This window comes from Macaca mulatta, chromosome 17, assembly GCF_049350105.2.
Source record: "Macaca mulatta isolate MMU2019108-1 chromosome 17, T2T-MMU8v2.0, whole genome shotgun sequence".
NCBI classification, from domain to species: Eukaryota; Metazoa; Chordata; class Mammalia; order Primates; family Cercopithecidae; genus Macaca; species Macaca mulatta.
The window spans coordinates 90,132,475-90,149,401 of record NC_133422.1 but is presented as its reverse complement, the minus strand read 5'-3'; the positions used below and the strand labels follow the sequence as shown (position 1 = coordinate 90,149,401).

General features: G+C 44.6%; 1 long non-coding RNA gene across 2 annotated transcripts; it reads left to right on the top strand.

Moving 5' to 3' along the window:
• Positions 1–1,417: 1,417 nt before the first annotated feature.
• Positions 1,418–5,724, top strand: LOC144336159 (uncharacterized). Of its 2 annotated transcripts, none has more exons than XR_013407678.1 (3): positions 1,418–1,641; positions 2,771–3,187; positions 5,341–5,724. It is a non-coding gene; the product is annotated as an uncharacterized LOC144336159 (long non-coding RNA). The 2 variants fall into 2 exon arrangements; XR_013407677.1 differs by having other exon boundaries at positions 1,462–1,641; positions 2,771–2,846.
• The last annotated feature ends 11,203 nt before the right edge of the window (positions 5,725–16,927 follow it).

Below are 16,927 nucleotides of genomic sequence, written 5' to 3'. Positions count from 1 at the left end.
AACTCCCCATCTCTAAAAAATAAAAATAAAAGAAAAAGAAAGAAGAAAATACAGCTTCAAGACCAGCCTTCCAGCCTCTTTTTCCAAATAAATTGTTTTCCCTATGCCCCTCGTACGTAGAATTTCTGACACCGAAACAGCTTAACCCTTACCTGTACTTGTATAGGAAATTACCTAGATGCACCAGTAGCTCCCAGAGCACCACCAAGGCGAGCCATCCCAGGGTCGTGAAGCAGAAAGACACACAGTCTAAAAGGTTAACAAGCTTAGGATAGGATGCAAGTGGGACAGAAGGAGCACACTGTCTGGATCCAGATCATGCAAAGTTTACATGTCCTATCCTTTTCTCAGCTATATCAGCCTCGTGGTAGCATGGATATAAGGACCAGCATGGAAGTTCCAGTAGAGGGACCCAAGAAATGGCTGCACCCAGAGCCGACACATCCCCTCCTCCACCAGAAGACACAGGGCACGCATACCTGCCCATGGCTGCAGCTGGCTAGTCAGCCCACTGAGCAGCACTGGGCTTATCTCCCTTTTCTTGGGCAGAGTGAATATGGGGCCAGAATGGGACCACACTAGGTATCACCAATGTGTGGTTGACTTAGGCATGACATGACACAGCTGTCAGCTTATAGGGTGCAGAGTGATTTCCTATCTTTGAGGAACATTGCTGTTTGTTCCATTATACTGTTTATTCTATTTATGTTAATATGGCTTACAGATCACCAATTTACTTATTAACTATACTGAATGTATCCTTTTAGTTGTGTAGATTATCTAACTTGCTTCCTTACAGGGAGAACAAAGCACCTTAATATTGTCCTAAATCACCCCAGGTGGGAAAGTCAGCCACAGCTTCTGCAAAGGAATTGTGGAACAGTATCAGATGTACAAGTAAGGGCTAGCAGATACATAACCAGATTTAGATATTACTTTTACATAGACATTTATTGCAGTGAGGAATATATATTCGGAGGGTTCTGTTTCCACAATGCTATATATTTTTGAAAGGTGCTACTGTCACATAACTCATGCACGATTATTCTACTGTGTCCTTATAATGCTGGAAGAAGAGGTGCCAGGATTGCATTAGTCATCATGCCCCTTACAACCCATCTTGCTCCCGCAGCCCTCTGCCTTTCTTTTGGCATGTGCACTTCTTGTTCCTGCCATATGAGTCTGTTGGAAAAGGAACATAAATTATTTTGAGCAGATGTGAACTAATGTTACCTTACTTGAAGAAAAGAAAGGAAAAACCTGCTGGAAACTCTGTTGTCACCTAAAAGAAAAGCACTGATGAGCTCCAAAGTGATGGAAAGTCGATTCCTACAGTTGCCCTGTTTTGCCACGCGGTGGCACCCACGCACCAGGAAGACACCATGGCTCTGGGGCGAGCAGCTGCTCTGCCGGCTTGGGTATGTCCGGGAAAGGTCTGGCGGAGGTGGTGAGTGACCCTGAGAAGAGAAATGGACAGATGAGCCAGAGAAAGTGGATGAAAGCTAAGAACATGGAGAGAGCGTAAGGCAGAAGTTAAGAATGTTGACTTTGGAGCCGGGCGCCGTGGCGCACACCTGTAATCTCCGCACTCGGGAGGATCGCTTGAGCCTATAGGAATTGGAGACCAGCCTGGGCAATATAGTAAGAGCTCCCAACTCCTCCAACCCCCATCCCCAAAAACGGAATGTTGACTCCGGGGTCCACTACGTTGCTTTCCAATCCCAGCTCTGCCACTCAGGCACTTCAGTTCCCACTTTCTTACTGAGAAAGGCAGAGGGACTGGCTAAGGGCAGACCATTTGGTGGGAAAGGAGTGGTGATACGGTTTGGATATGCGACCCAGCCCGGATCTCATGTCGACTTGTAATCCCCGGCGTTGGAGGTGGGGCCTGGTGGGAGGTGATTGGATGGATCGCGGGGGGAGGGGTGGGTTTCTCATGAATGGTTTAGCGTCATCCCCTTGGTGCTGTCCTGGCGATCGTGAGTTCTCGTGAGACCTGGTTGTTTAAAAGTGTGTGGCATCTCCCTTCTCTCCTTTTGCTCCTGCTTTGGCCATATGAGGCGCTTGCTTCCCCTTCACCTTCCAACATGATTGGAAGCTTCCTGGAGCCTCCCCGGAAGCAGATGCCAGTATAAGGCTTCCTGCACAGCCTGCAGAACCATGAGCCAATTGAGCCTCTTTTCTTTTCTTTTTTTTTTTGAGACGGAGTCTCGCTCCGTCGCCCAGCCTGGAGTGCAGTGGCACGATGTCGGCCCACTGCAAGCTCCGCTTCCCGGGTTCACGCCATTCTCCTGCGTCAGCCTCCGAGTAGCTGGGACTACAGGCGCCCGCCACCATGCCCAGCTAATTTTTTGTATTTTTGGTAGAGATGGTCTTTTTTTGTTTGTTTGTTTGTTTTTGAGATGGAGTCTCGCTCTGTCGCCCAGGCTGGGGTGCAGTGGCCAGATCTCAGCTCTGCCTCTCGGGTTTACGCCATTCTCCTGCCTCAGCCTCCCGAGTAGCCGGGGCTATAGGCGCCCGCCACCTCGCCGGCTATTTTTTTTTTTTTTGTATTTTTTAGTAGAGACGGGGTTTCACCGTGTTAGCCAGGATGGTCTCGATCTCCTGACTTCGTGATCCGCCCGTCTCGGCCTCCCAAAGTGCTGGGATTACAGGCTTGAGCCACCGCGCCGGGCCGATCTGGTCGTTTAAATGTGTGTAGCTCTCACCTTGCTCTCTTGCTCCTGCTCTGGCCATGTGACTGGCTGCCTTCCACTTTGCCTTCCACCAGGACTGTAAGTTTCCTGAGGCATCCCAGGAAGATAAGCAGATAGCAGCATCATGCTTCCTGTACAGCCTGCAGAACAGTGAGTCAATTCAACTTTTCTTTATAAGTTATCCAGTTTCAGGCCAGGCACAATGGCTCATGCCTGTAATCCCAGCAGTTTGGAAGGCTGAGGCGGGCAAATCACTTGAAGTCAGGCGTTCGAAAACAGCCAACACGGCAAAACCCCATCTCTACTAAAACCCCACTCCAGCATGGATCACATCAGAGGATGAATGAGGCAGTTTGGTGACGACACTTGTTTGTCCTAAGAGACACCAGGATATGAGTCCTGACTTATTTGTAGCCCCGTTTCTCAGAAGATTTTTCCAGAGTCATGATGGCACCAAGGGATGGGAATTCTGCTCTGCAGATTGCTTGGAGGTAAGGCAGGTGATCAGGAAGACCTCTGACTCAGAATTTTCTAGGGACGTGGTGGCAGTGTCCTTTCCTCTCACCCCAGTTCTGCTTTGCTGCTCCCTCCCTCCCATTTCTGCCCCTCCACTGTGCACTTTCTTTTTTTTTTTTTTGAGACAGAGAGTCTCACTCTGTCGCCCAGGCTGGAGTGCAGTGGCCGGATCTCAGCTCACTGCAAGCTCCACCTCCCGGGTTTATGCTATTCTCCTGCCTCAGCCTCCCGAGTAGCTGGGACTACAGGCCCCCGCCACTTCACCCAGCTAGTTTTTTTTTTTTTTGTATTTTTTAGTAGAGACGGGGTTTCACCAGGTTAGCCAGGATGGTCTCGATCTCCTGACCTTGTGATCCGCCCGGCTCAGCCTCCCAAAGTGCTGGGATTACAGGCTTGAGCCACCACGCCCGGCCACTGTGCACTTTCTAATTTTTCCTACCTGCTTTCTTTTTCTAGCTCATCTCTCAACTATATCTTGTTATTTTCAGTTATCTTGCTTCCTCCTCTTGATAAGAACAAATACAGTAACAGATTCATCTGTTGTTAGCATGGATGTATGACTGTGGAAAAAGGAAAAAGCTCAGAAAAAGTCAGGGGTGGGGTGAGAGAAAAATTTATGGAGAATATACAAATGGCCACAAGCCCATGAGAAGATGCTCAACAGCACTAATCAAATGCAAACTAAAACCACAATGAGACATCACCTCATGTCCATTAGGATGGCCATTTTCAAAAGCATGGAAAATACCAAGTGTTGACAAGAATGTGGAGAAATTGAAGCCCTTGAGCACTGTTGGTGGGAATGAAAAATGATGCAGCCACTATGGAAAACAATACAGAGGTTCCTCAAAAAGTTAAACATAGAATTACCCCACAATCCAGCAATTCTACCTCTGAATATATTTCGACAACAGGATCTCAAAAAGATATTTGCATACCCATGTTCATTGCAACCACATTCACAATAGCCAAGAAGTGGAAGCAACTCAAATGTGCATTAATGGTTGAATGGATAATGAAAATGTGGTATGTCCATACAATGGAATAATATTCAGCTTTGAAAAAGAAAGAAATCCTTTCATAAGCTACAACACGGATGAAGCTTCAAAGCATTAAATGAAAAAAGCCAATCACAAAACATAAGTGCTGCATAAAGCCATTCACATGAGATGTATAAAGTAATTAAACTCAGAAAAGTAGAGTGGTGGTTTCCAGGGGCCAGAGAGCCAGGAAAAAGGGAAGTTGTTCAATGGGCATAGAGTTTCAAACATGCAAGATGAGGAAGTTCTAGAGATCTGTTTTACAACAATGTGTTTATAGTTAACAATACTGAACACTTAAAATTGTTAAGAAGATAAATTTATATTGTGTTCTTTACTGCAATTCCAAAAAAGCAACAGAGGCTCATACTACAACATGGATGAACCTTGATGACATTACGTTAAGTGAAATAAGCCAGTCACAAAAGGACAAATACTGGATAATTCTACTCACATGAGGTACCTAAGAGTAATCAAATTCATAGAGACAGAAAGTAGAAGAGCGGTTACTTGGGACTAGGAAAAAGGGATGATGGGGAGTTATTTATGCAGGGAAGGGGGAATGGGGAGTTAACAGGTACATAGTTGCAGTTTGGGAAGATGAAAAAGTTCTGGAGAGGGATGCAGTGGTGGTTGCATAACACTATGGATTTGCTTAATGCCACTGAAACATAAGCTTAAAATGGTTAAAATGAAAAACTGTATTATGTTTGTTTTCCTATAATTTTTTTAAAGGAAACAAAACAAAACAAAACTGTGGAGGCTCTCCAGAAAGCCTAGAAATGATTTATAGATGGCAGAGAAAATACAAAATAGCAGGAAGAAACAAGGTATAGGCACCACAGTCTGCCCATCTCCATCACTTTCCATGTCTGGTGATTCCTTGTCTTGAGCTCATTCAGTTTAGAGCCAGAAGACCCTCTAGATTCCATGAGTGCTAGCTTCCCCCCACCCCCACCCCCACCCCGTCTTTTTTTTGTGCAGACATCTTTTTTCTTCTCTTGCAGGAAAGCTTGCCAAACTAAACAACAGGCAATTAAGAACTGGTGTTGTTAACAAGTTATTTCTGTTTTCATTCATAATAACAGAGCTTCCAATTTCAATGTGGAAACGACATCTTGATTTCTACAATAAATCCAGAACACAGAAAGAATGGAATTAATTGAAGACCTCCTTTGGCCTTTGCCCAAGTTGGCTGTGGGAGAGTTTGGCAGGGTACAGGAACATCTCTTGAAGAAATCAGCTTACACAGAAAAATCCACGCAGCAGAGCTCCCTAGGGAAGGAGATCAAATTAATTCAGAACTTGACTTACGCCAGACGAGGTGGCTCATGCCTGTAATCCCAACAATTTGAGACACTGAGGAAGGAGGATCTCTTGAACCCAGGAGTTTAAGACCAGTCCGGGAAACATAGCAAGATCCCATCTCTATTAAATAAAGACAACGAAATAAAACATTTTTTTAAAAAAAATTGTGAACCTAGACTGGAATAAATATTTTATATATATACACACAAATATATATATACACACACACACAGACACACACACACACACATATATAGTAGAGTGGTGGTTTCCAGGGGCCAGAGGGAGAAGAAAATGGGAAGTTGTTCAATGGGCATAGAGTTTCAATCATGCAAGATGAGGAAGTTCTAGAGATCTGTTTTACAACAACGTGTTTATAGTTAACAATACTGAACCTTAAAATTGTTAGGAAGATAAATTTATATTGTGTTCTTTACTGCAATTCCAAAAAAGCAACAGAGGCTCATACTACAACATGGATGAACCTCGATGACATTATATTAAGTGAAATAAGCCAGTCACAAAAGGACAAATACTGGATAATTCTACTCACATGAGGTACCTAAGAGTAATCAAATTCATAGACATGGAGTCTCACTCTTGTCACCCAGGCTGGAGTGCAATGATGCAATCTCGACTCACTGCAACCTCTGCCTCCTGGTTCAAGTGATTCTCCTGCCTCAGCCTCCCGAGTAGCTGGGATTACAGGCGCCTACCACAATGCCTGGTTAATTTTTTGTATTTTTAGTGGAGATGGGGTTTTAGCATTTTGGCCAGGCTGGTCTTGAACTCCTGACCTCAGGTGATCCACCCGCCTCAGTCTCCCAATGTGCTGGGATTAAAGGTGTGAGCCACCACGCCTGACCAATAAAATATATTTCTAAAAAGAAGAAAAATAAGAACTTGATGTAAAGATCACATGGGAATGTGCCAAAGACATTGCTAGTAGCTGCAGCAAAATGCCTCCCACACCGAGAATGGAGAGAAGAGACTCCTACAAACCTCACCAAGGGCTGTTCCTGACTTTGGGGAATGTATCCTACTCACCCATTTATGACCATCTTTTTCCTACAGAGATGTAAGCACCTGATGAGTTCTTCCTGCCCACTGCACAGACAGAATCAACCCACTGAGAATGAGGCATTGCAGTAAAGAGTTTAATTGACATGACAGCACACATGTGAGAACTAGAGTTGTCACTCAAATCTGTCTCTCCTCCCCCGCAGCCCCTACCAAAGGTTCAGGTGTTAGGGGTTCTTTTTTTTTTTTTTTAAGATGGAGTCTCGCTCTGTCACCCAGGCTGGAGTGTAGTGGTGCCATCTTGGCTCACTGCAACCTCTGCCTCCCGAGTTCAAGCAATTCTCCTGTCTCAGCCTCTCGAGTAGCTGAGATCACAGGCCATGTGTCACCACACCCAGCTGATTTTTATACTTTTAGTAGAGACGGGGTTTTGCCATGTTGGCCAGGCTGATCTCAGACTCCTGACCGCAAGTGATCCACCTGCCTCGGCCTCCCAAAGTGCTGGGATTACAGGCATGAGCCACCTCACCCAGCCTAGAAGTTCTTACAGACAATTTAGTGGTCAGGGGGCTAGGGAACGGGTGCTGCTCATTGGTTGGGGATGAAATTGTAGGGATGTAGGAAAGGGTCCTCATGTGTTGAGTCTACCTCTGGGTGGGACCACAGCATCAGCTGAGTCATAACTCAAGTCTAGGTGGGGTCAGTCTGAAAAACATCTCACAAAAACCCAATCTTAGGTTCTACAATAGTGATGTTATTTATAGGAGAAATTGGGAAGGTCACCAATCGTGTGACCTCTGGCCACATGACCCTGAAACAGCAAGGGATTATAAAAAGTCCACCTATTGTGTGACCTCTGGCCATGACTCCTGAGCAGTAAGGGCTTACAGAAACCACACTTATTTTAGGACCTCTTGTTGGTCTTAACAAAGGTGGTTTCAGCCCTGAAAACAGGGAGGGCATTCGTTTTAGGGTGGACTGTCATCATTCTTGTTTCAGAGTTAAACTATAAACTAAATTCCTCCCAAAGTTGGCTTAGCCTACACCCAGGAATGCCCAAAGACAGCTTGAAGGTCAGAAGCAAGGTGGAGTCAACCATGTCAGATTTCTCTCACTGGCATAATTTTGCAAGGGCGGTTTCAGAGATACAGCAAATTCCTCATTGCCTTCCCCAGAAAATCCAGGCTGAGGCCAGCAGAAGGCTCACCATGCCTCTGCAACCAGCCTCCTGATGTTTGAGCGGACTTATGCCCGAGAAAGAGAGACAATGATGGAGAGAGTTTGAATGAGAGCTCCTAAGTCTCCCAGCAGATCCTCCACTGTCCCCTTCTGCTGTCATCTCAGCCCTTCTATTCCCATCTGCCCTTGTATCCTGCCCGTGAGCTTCCCCTCAAATGCATTCAGGACTTCTCTAGAGTTCTACCACAGAGTCAAAATCATTCTGAAGTGAACTCATATGTGGTTTAAAAGTATGTTCCTTGATATTTGAGCAGCTTTACCCATAAGAGCAAGTGAAGGAGGGGAGGGGACAGAAATGGGATGAGGGTCAGAGGTATTGATTTGTTACTTCTCTCTGCTTTTAAATTGGGATATGGGGCATGGAATGCGATCCAAAACCAAACATCATAGCATTTTTGCCAGAACCAGGCCCCCTAAAATTGTGACAGATATGAAAAGTTGCCATAACAGCCCCTCCCAATGCTCTAGGCCTCCCTTAAAATTAGTTTTAATTGTTTGGTTTTAAATGTTGGATAGATGCCAGGTGCGGTGACTCACACCTATAATCCCAGCACTTTGGGAGACCGAGGAGGGTGGATCAACTGAGGTCAGGAGTTCAAGACCAGCCTGACCAACATGGAGAAAACCCCATCTCTACTAAAAATACAAAATTAGCCAGCGTGGTGGTGCACGTCTGTAATCCCAGCTACTCAGGAGGCTGAGGCAGGAGAATCGCTTGAACGCGGAAGGTGGGGGTTGCAGTGAGCCGAGATTCTGCCATTGCACTCCAGCCTGGGCAACAAGAGCAAAATGCCATCTCAGAAAAAAAAAAAAAAAACATATATATATATGTCTTGGGCTGCTTTTGGTTAAAAAAGGGAAATTCCAATGAGGACTCTGTTGCCCTCACTATCTGCCTAAATAATTTCTTTCTACCTCCAGTGTCATTATGTTTATCATAATTTACTGTTGTTTTAAATCTTATTTGACCTGGGAGCCCCTGCTTTTCTTCACTTCTGGAAAATGCTCTCTTCAAAAATTACCATTTTAGGCTGGGTGTGATGGCTCACACCTGTAATCCCAGCACTTTGGGAGGCCGAGGCAGGCAGATCACCTGAGGTCAGGAGTTCGAGACCAGCCTGGCCAACATGGCGAAACCTTGTTGCTAATAAAAAATACAAAAATTAGCCAGGCGTGGTGGCATGTGTCTGTAATCCCAGCTACTCGAGAGGCTGAGGCAGGAGAATTGCTTGAACCTGGGAGGGTTGCAGTGAGCCAAGACCATGCCACTGCACTCCAGCCTGAGCAACAGAGTGAGACTCCATATCAATAATAATAATAATAAAATAAATAAAAGTAAAAAATACATTGTAATGTATAATGAAATAATTATACAACTTACCATTATGTAGAATCAGTGGGAGCCCTGAGCTTGTTTTCCTGCAATTAGACAGTCCTATCTGGGGGTGATGGGAGACAGTGACAGATCATCAGGCATTAGATTCTCATAAGGAGGTGGCAACCCAGATCCCTCGCAAGCACAGTTTGCAATAGTGTTCGTGCTCCTATGAGAATCTAATGCCCTGCTGATCTGATAGGAGGCGGAGCTCAGGCAGTAATGAGAGTGATGGGGAGCAGCTGTAAATACGGATGAAGGTTCGCTTGCTAGCTCACCACCCACCTCCTGCTGTGCGGCCCAGTTCCTAACTGGCCAGGGACAAGTAACTGGTCTGTGGCCCAGTGGTTGGGATGCCTGGTCTACAGAACTCCAGCCCCAACATGCTAGAGAGGGTAACAGAGAGAGAGAAAGGGTGGGTTTAGGGCTAAGAGACATTAGATTACTAATTTCCCCTTCTCCTTTGACTATGCCATACCCTTCTACTCATATTTGAATCCCAATTTGCATCCTGTAATAGTTTTGTGCTTTTTAAAAAATTGTAGTAAATTATACAGCACATAAAATTTGCCATTTTAATCATTTTTTTCTTTTTAGAGATGAGGTCTCGCTATGTTGCCCAGCCTGGTCTGGATCCTCCCACCTCAGCCTCCAGAGTAGCTGGAACTACAGGTGCGCATCACCACGCTCAGCTCATTTGAACCATTCTTAAATGTTCATGTTAGTGGCGTTAAGTACATTCACATTGTTATACAACCATCACCACCATCCATCTCCAGAACTTTTTATTTTCCCCAACTGAAACTCTGCACCCATTAAACAATAACTCAGTCTGTCTCTAGTTTATGTTAATTATTTTCTAGTTCAGTCATCATCCCACTGGAATATTCTTTTGTTTTTTGTTTTGTTTTGTTTTGTTTTTAAGACAGAGTCTCACTCTGTCACCCAGGCTAGAGTGCAGTGGCACAATCTTGGCTCACTGTAGCCTCCGCCTCCCAGGCTCAGCCAATCCTCCCACCTCATCCTCCCTGAGTAGCTGAGACTACAGGCGTGTGACAGCATGGCAGTTATGAGATTGAATATCAACAACTTCTAGTATGCAAGGCAATTTAGGGCACATCCGCATTTATTTTGTGTAGAGAAGGTGTGCAATGTGTAAATGGTTTACAGTGGCGGTATATGAGTATATTTTGGTTGAAAACATTGGATTTGTTAAGCCACTCTGGAGAGTTCTCGTGACAATACAGATTAGGATCTTGCAAAAGGTTAATAGTAAATTTTAGAAGTGTTGATAAGGCAGTCTGTAAAGCTGGCAATTTAGCCACTGTGCTGACAAATTAGCTGTTAATTTCTTTGGTGAGAAACAACCAGGCAAGTCCACAATTATAGAAGGGACTAAGTTAATGAGAAATACTGCCTTCTGGAAGCACATTCATAAATTTTCTTTTCAACAGTTGATTAAAAAAAAAAAACCTTGGCCGAGCACAGTGGCACACCTGTAATCCCAGCACTTTGGGAGGCCTAGGGGGAAATATCACTTGAAGCTAGGAGTTCAAGACCAGCCTGGCCAACATAATGAGATTCTGTCTCTACAAAAATAAAAAAACGTAGCTAGGCATGGTGGCTGGTGCCTGTAGTCCCCGCTACTCAGGAAGCTGAATGGGAGGGGATCGCTTCACTTGAGCCCGGGAGTTAGAGGTTACAGCGAGCTGAGATCACACCACTGCACTATAGCCTGAGTGACAGAGAGACCTTAGCTTAAAAAAAAAAAAAAGCTAGAGGAGACACTCTAAAAAAGAATAAAAAGGCTGGGCACAGTGGCTCACACCTGTAATCCCAACACTTTGGGAGGCTGAGGCAGGTGGATCGCTTGAGTTTAGGAGTTTGAGACCAGCCTGGGCAACATGTAAGACTCCGACTCTACAAAAAATACAAAAATTAGCCAGGGGTGGTGGACGACACCTGTCATCCCAGCTACTTGGGGGGCTGAGGCAGGAAGATTGCTGGAGTCTAGGAAGTCGAGGCTGCAGTGTGCCATTATGACACCACTGCACTCTAGCCTCAGCAACAGAGAGAGACCTTGTCTCAAAGAAAAGAACAAATAAATAAAATAAAAATAAGTTGGATCAAAGTGGAGCAAGAATCATCTGATTTGGCAGGAAAGTCATTCTTAAACCAGGTTCCCAAAGGTAATTTTATAAATGATTATGCCCTTCCTACTGTCTGGTGCATGAGAAAAACAAGGAGAGTGATGAAGGGCAGTCATCAAATGCGTTAGTGTGACCTGAAAGGGGTCCAATCTGACATTAAATAAGCGTCGTCTTGGCAATTTGTAGCAACCAGATATTTTAGGCAATGCCTTGTGCTTTTTTTTTTTTTAATTTTTTTTAGACAGACTGTAGTTCTGTGTCCCAGGTTGGAGTGCAGTGGCACAATCTTGGTTCACTGCAACCTCCGCCTCCTGGGTTCAAGCGATCATCCTGCTTCAACCTCCCGAGTAGCTGGGATTACAGGCGCCTGCCATCACACCTAGCTAGTTTTTGTATTTTGGGTAGAGACAGGATTTCTCCATGTTGGCCAAGCTGGTCTTGAACTCCTGACCTCAGGTGATCTGCCCGCCTCAGCCTCCCAAAGTGCTGGGATTACAGGCATGAGCCACCATGCCTGCCCATTGTGCTCTTTATTCTAAAGAACTATTCTAGATGTCTTGCCCAGACAGTAACACACAACCTCTTGTAGAAATGGTCCTACCGCTTTTATCACTGAGACCACCTGTGAAAGTCACAGGTAATGAAAGAACAACTCAAGGACTAGAGCATTCAAATATGTGAAAGACAAAATTCAATCTAACAAAGACATGACTGATCTATTTTTTTAAATGTCAGCTTTACTCGTCAGCTATATTAGGTTGGTGCAAAAGTAATTGCAGTTTTTGCCATTACTTTCAAATGGTAAATACTGCATTTATTTATTTATTTATTTATTTATTTATTTGAGACAGAATCTCGCTCTGTCACCCAGGCTAGAGTGCAGTGGAACAAACTCAGCTCACTGCAACATCCACCTCCTGGGTTCAAGCAATTTTCCTATCTCAGCCTCCTGAGTACTTGCCACCACACCTGGCTAATTTTTGTATTTTTAGTACAGACAGGGTTTCAGCACGCTGGCCAGGCTGGTCTCGAACTCCTGACCTCAAGTGATCTGCCTGCCTTGGTCTCCTAAAGTGCTGGAATTACAGGCATGAGCCACTGCACCCAGTCTACAATTACTTTTGCACTAACCTAATACTTAAACAAATAGTTTGGATTTTTTTAGATGGCGATCACCTAACTTCACCTACTCTCTTTATGGCCCTGGCCAATATCCATGCCTTTCTTTCATTTGTATTTTACAATTGACTTGGAGCCATACTTGGTGAGTTTTTTTTCGGATGGGGTCTTGCTCTGTAGCCCAGGCTGGAGTGCAGTGGCGTGATCTCGGCTCACTGCAACCTCCACCTCCCGGATTCAAGCGATTCTCTTGTCTCAGCCTCCCAGTTAGCTGGGACTACAGGTGCATGCTACCACGCCAGGCTAATGTTTGTATTTTTAGTAGAGACGGGGTTTTGCCATGCTGGCCAGGCTGGTCTCGAACTCCCAACCTCAAGCGATCCACCCGGCTCAGCCTCCCAAAATGCTGGGATTATAGGCATGAGCCACCATGCCCTACCATGTATTGTTTTCCATAGAGATTGTATTAATTGACCGGGTGCAGTGGCTCATGCCTGTAATCCCAGCACTTTGGGAGGCCGAGGTGGGTGGATCGCCTGAAGTCGGGAGTTTGAGACCAGCCTGACCAACATGGAGAAACCCGGACTCTACTGAAAATACAGAATTAGCTGGGCATGTTGGTGCATGCCTGTAATCCCAGCTACTTGTGAGGCTGAGGCAGGAGAATCGTTTGAACCCGGGAGGCGGAGGTTGCAGTAAGCCGAGACTGGCACTCCGGCCTGGGCAACAAGAAAAAAACTCTGTCTCAAAAAAAAAAAAAAAAGAGAGAGATTGTATTAATTTACATTCTCACTAACAATGTATAAGCCTTCCCTTTTCACCACATTCAGGCTAATATCTATTGTTTTTGGACTTTTTAATAATGGCTGTTCTTGCAGAAGTAAGGTGGTATCTCACTATGGTTTTAATTTGCATTTCTCTTATGATTAGTGATGTTGAGAATTTTTTCATATATTTGTTAGCCATTTGTATATTTTCTTTTGAGAAATATCTATTCGTGTCCTTTACCCACTTTTTGATGGGATTACTTGTTTTGTTTTTTTTTCTTGCTAATTTGTTAGAGTTCCTTGTAGATTCTGGATATTAGTCTTTTGTCAGATGTATAGTTTGCAAATATTTTCTCCCATTCTGTGGGTTGTCTGTTTACTCTGATGATTATTTCTTTTGTTGTACAAAAGCTTTTTAGTTTAATAAGGTCTCATTTATTTATTTTTTGTTTTGTTACATTTGCTTTTGAGTCTTAATAATTAATTCTTTGCCTAGGTCAATGTTCAGAGGAGTTTTTCCTCGGCTTTTCTTCTGGAATTTTTGTGGTTTCCAGTCTTAGATTTAAGTATTTGATCCATCTTGAGTTGATTTGAGTTTATTTTTGTATAAAGTGAGAGACAGGGATCCAGTTTCATTCTTCTACATGTGGCTTGCCGGTTTTCCCAGCACCATTTATTAAATAGGGTGTCCTTTCTGCAATTTATGTGTTTGTATACTCTATTGAAGATCAGTTGGTTGTAAGTATTTGGTTTTATTTCTGGGTTCTCTATTGTGTTCCATTGGTCTATATGTCTACTTTTATATCAGTGCCATGCTATTTTGGTAACTATAGCCTTATAGTGTAATTTGAAGTCAGGTAATGTGATGCTTCCAGATTTGTTCTTTTTGCTTAGGATTCCTTTTGCTATTTGGGGTCTTTTTTGGTGTCATGGGAATTTTAGGATTGTTTTTTCTAATTCTATGAAAAATGATATTGGTATTTTGATAGGAATTGTACAGAACCTGTAGATTGCTTTGGGCAGTACAGGCATTTTCATGATATTGATTCTTATAATCCATGATCATGGGATGGGTTTCCATTTGTTTGTATCATCTATGAGTTCTCTCAGCAGTGTTTTGTAGTTCTCCTTATAAATCAAAGACAACTTTCATTCATCCATTCAGCAAATAGTTGTTAATTTCCTTTTATGTGCCAGGCTCTGCTGTAAGTGGCAAACAGAACAAGGCAAAGTCATAGCTCCTACAGAACTCATGTTCTAGTGGAGAGAGAGACAATAACAAAGATGCACGGATAATTTCAGATAATAACTAGAGATTTGAAGGAAGTAAAATTGGGTGGTGAGGTTATGGATGTTGGATGGTGTGAGACTGTTGTGGTCAGGGAAGGCTTCTCTGAGGAGGTGACTTCATGCCTGCAATCTGAATGAGAAGGGGGTAAGGATCTGGGTGAAGGGCCTTGCAGGTGTGCAGGTGGAAGAGACAGTGATTCCACAGGCCAGATGCCAGCATTAAGCTTGGCAAGAGCGGGAATGGAGAGAATGGAAAGAAGGACCCAAGTGACTGAGGCCAACGGTAAGTAACAGAGGGAGGCAGCAGGCTCCTGTGAGAAACGACTTCTCTATCCACATAATAGATTATGATTTCACCATAAAGAGAAATGAAGTACTGACACATGCTACAACATGGGTGAAGCTTGAAAGCATTAGGCTAAACCAAAGAAGCCACACAGAGAACACCCCATATTATATGATAGGAAATGTTCAGATTGGGAAAGTCTGTGGAGACAAAAAGTAGAGTAGTGGTCTCTGGGGGCTGAGGCAGAGGGATGCCTAGTAGGGAATTGACTGTGGAAGGCGAGCAGTCTTTCTTTTGGAGGTGATAAAAATGTTTTAAAATGCACTGTAGAGCCAGGCACAGTGGCTCACGCCTGTACTCTCAGCACTTCGGGAGGCCGATGGGGCAGGATCCCTTAAGCCCAGGAGTTCAAGACCAGCCTGGGCAACATAGGAATAACTTGTCTCTACAAAAAAAGAAAAAAAAAATTCAATTAGCCAAGCATGGTGGCATGCACCTGTGGTTCCAGCTACTTGGGAGACTGAGGCAGGAGAATTGCCTGTGCCCAGGAGATAGAGGCTGCAGTGAGCTATGATCGCACCACTGCACTTCAGCCTGGACAACAGAATGAGATCCTATCTCAACATAAATAGATAAAAGTACTGTAGTGATGGTTGTACATATCTGTGAATATACTAAAAACCATTTAACTGTACGTTTTAAAAGGGTAAATTGTGTAGTATGTGAATTATATCTCAATAAGGCTCTTAAAAAAAGAAGAACCTACTACTAGATTCTCAATTTCTCCTACCTAGGAATAGAGATTGCAGGTCACCTCAGAAGCGACTGTGTTGATCCAAATCCTCTGGGAAGCAGACATGAGGTAGAGTTAGAAGTGCAAGAGGCTGGGCATGGTGACTCATGCCTGTAATCCGAGTACTTTGGGAGGCTGAGGCAGGCGGATCACAAGGTTAGGAGTTCCAGACCAGGCTGGCCAACATGGTGAAACCCCGTCTATACTAAAAATACAAAAATTAGCTGAGCATGGTGGCGCGCGTCTGTAGTCCCAGCTACTCGGGAGGCTGAGGCAGGAGAATCGCTTGAACCTGGGAGGCGGAAGTTGCAGTGAGCCAAGCCTGGTGACAGAGCATGACTCCATCTCAAAAAAAAAAAAAAAAAGAAAGTGCAAGAGATTTGTTAGGGGCAAGCCAGGCAAAGATAAAGGAAATGGGAGCAAGGAAAGCCTTCAGGCCATGATGCGGGTTTGAGAACTGTGGAAGGAGAGGGGAAAGGAAAGGGTTTGGATAGGAAAAGTTTTGTATGGCTGTGCGGCCATCATATAGCTATATGGTATCACGTATGGCATCACATAGCTAGCCCAATGGAGAGCTCCAGCACAAAGGTTGCCCTTTGGGGCGTCCTCTGTTGGCAGAAATCACCAGATCCTAGAAGCCCAGCACGCTCAGTCATGCCTGGAGCTACCCAGAAAAGCATGGCCTCAGTTCCTCTACTGCAGCAGATCCCGAAGCTGTGCAGCTGTAGGCTCTCAGCTCGCTGGACTCCTTGCTGTAGCTTCTCCCTGGAAGGAGGGCTGTGTGGTGCACCTCCATGGCTGCCTGAGACCTGGCTATTCAGGGAGGAGTCATTTGAAAGCCCTGCTGAATTAGGTGAGGAAGGACAGGAGGGAGAGGGTGACAACACCTTTTATGATGCATTCAGTGCTGCCAGTCCCCAAAGCCCTTGATATTCAGAGCCGATTGTAAAGAAGAAGGTGATCACTTTCGCAAAGGCACCCACATGAGGAAAATATGCGTGAGGGTGCTCAAGAGACCTAGACCACGACCCCATGCTAAAGAAGCATATGAGGTGCAAAAATGAAATGACCTTCCAGAAAGGGGGAATCTGGTCGTTCTTGGATCTCATGCAAGAAAGAATTCGGGACCGGACTTGGCTCTAGGCCTCTAATCTCAGTACTTTGGGAGCCCAAGGCAGATGGATTGCTTGAGCACAGGAGTTTGAGACCAGCCTAGACAACATGGTAAGACTCCATCTTTGCAAAAAATACAAAATATTAGCTGGGCATGGTGACACGCACCTGTAATCCCAGCTACCCAGGAGGCTGAGTTGGGAGGATCCCTTGAG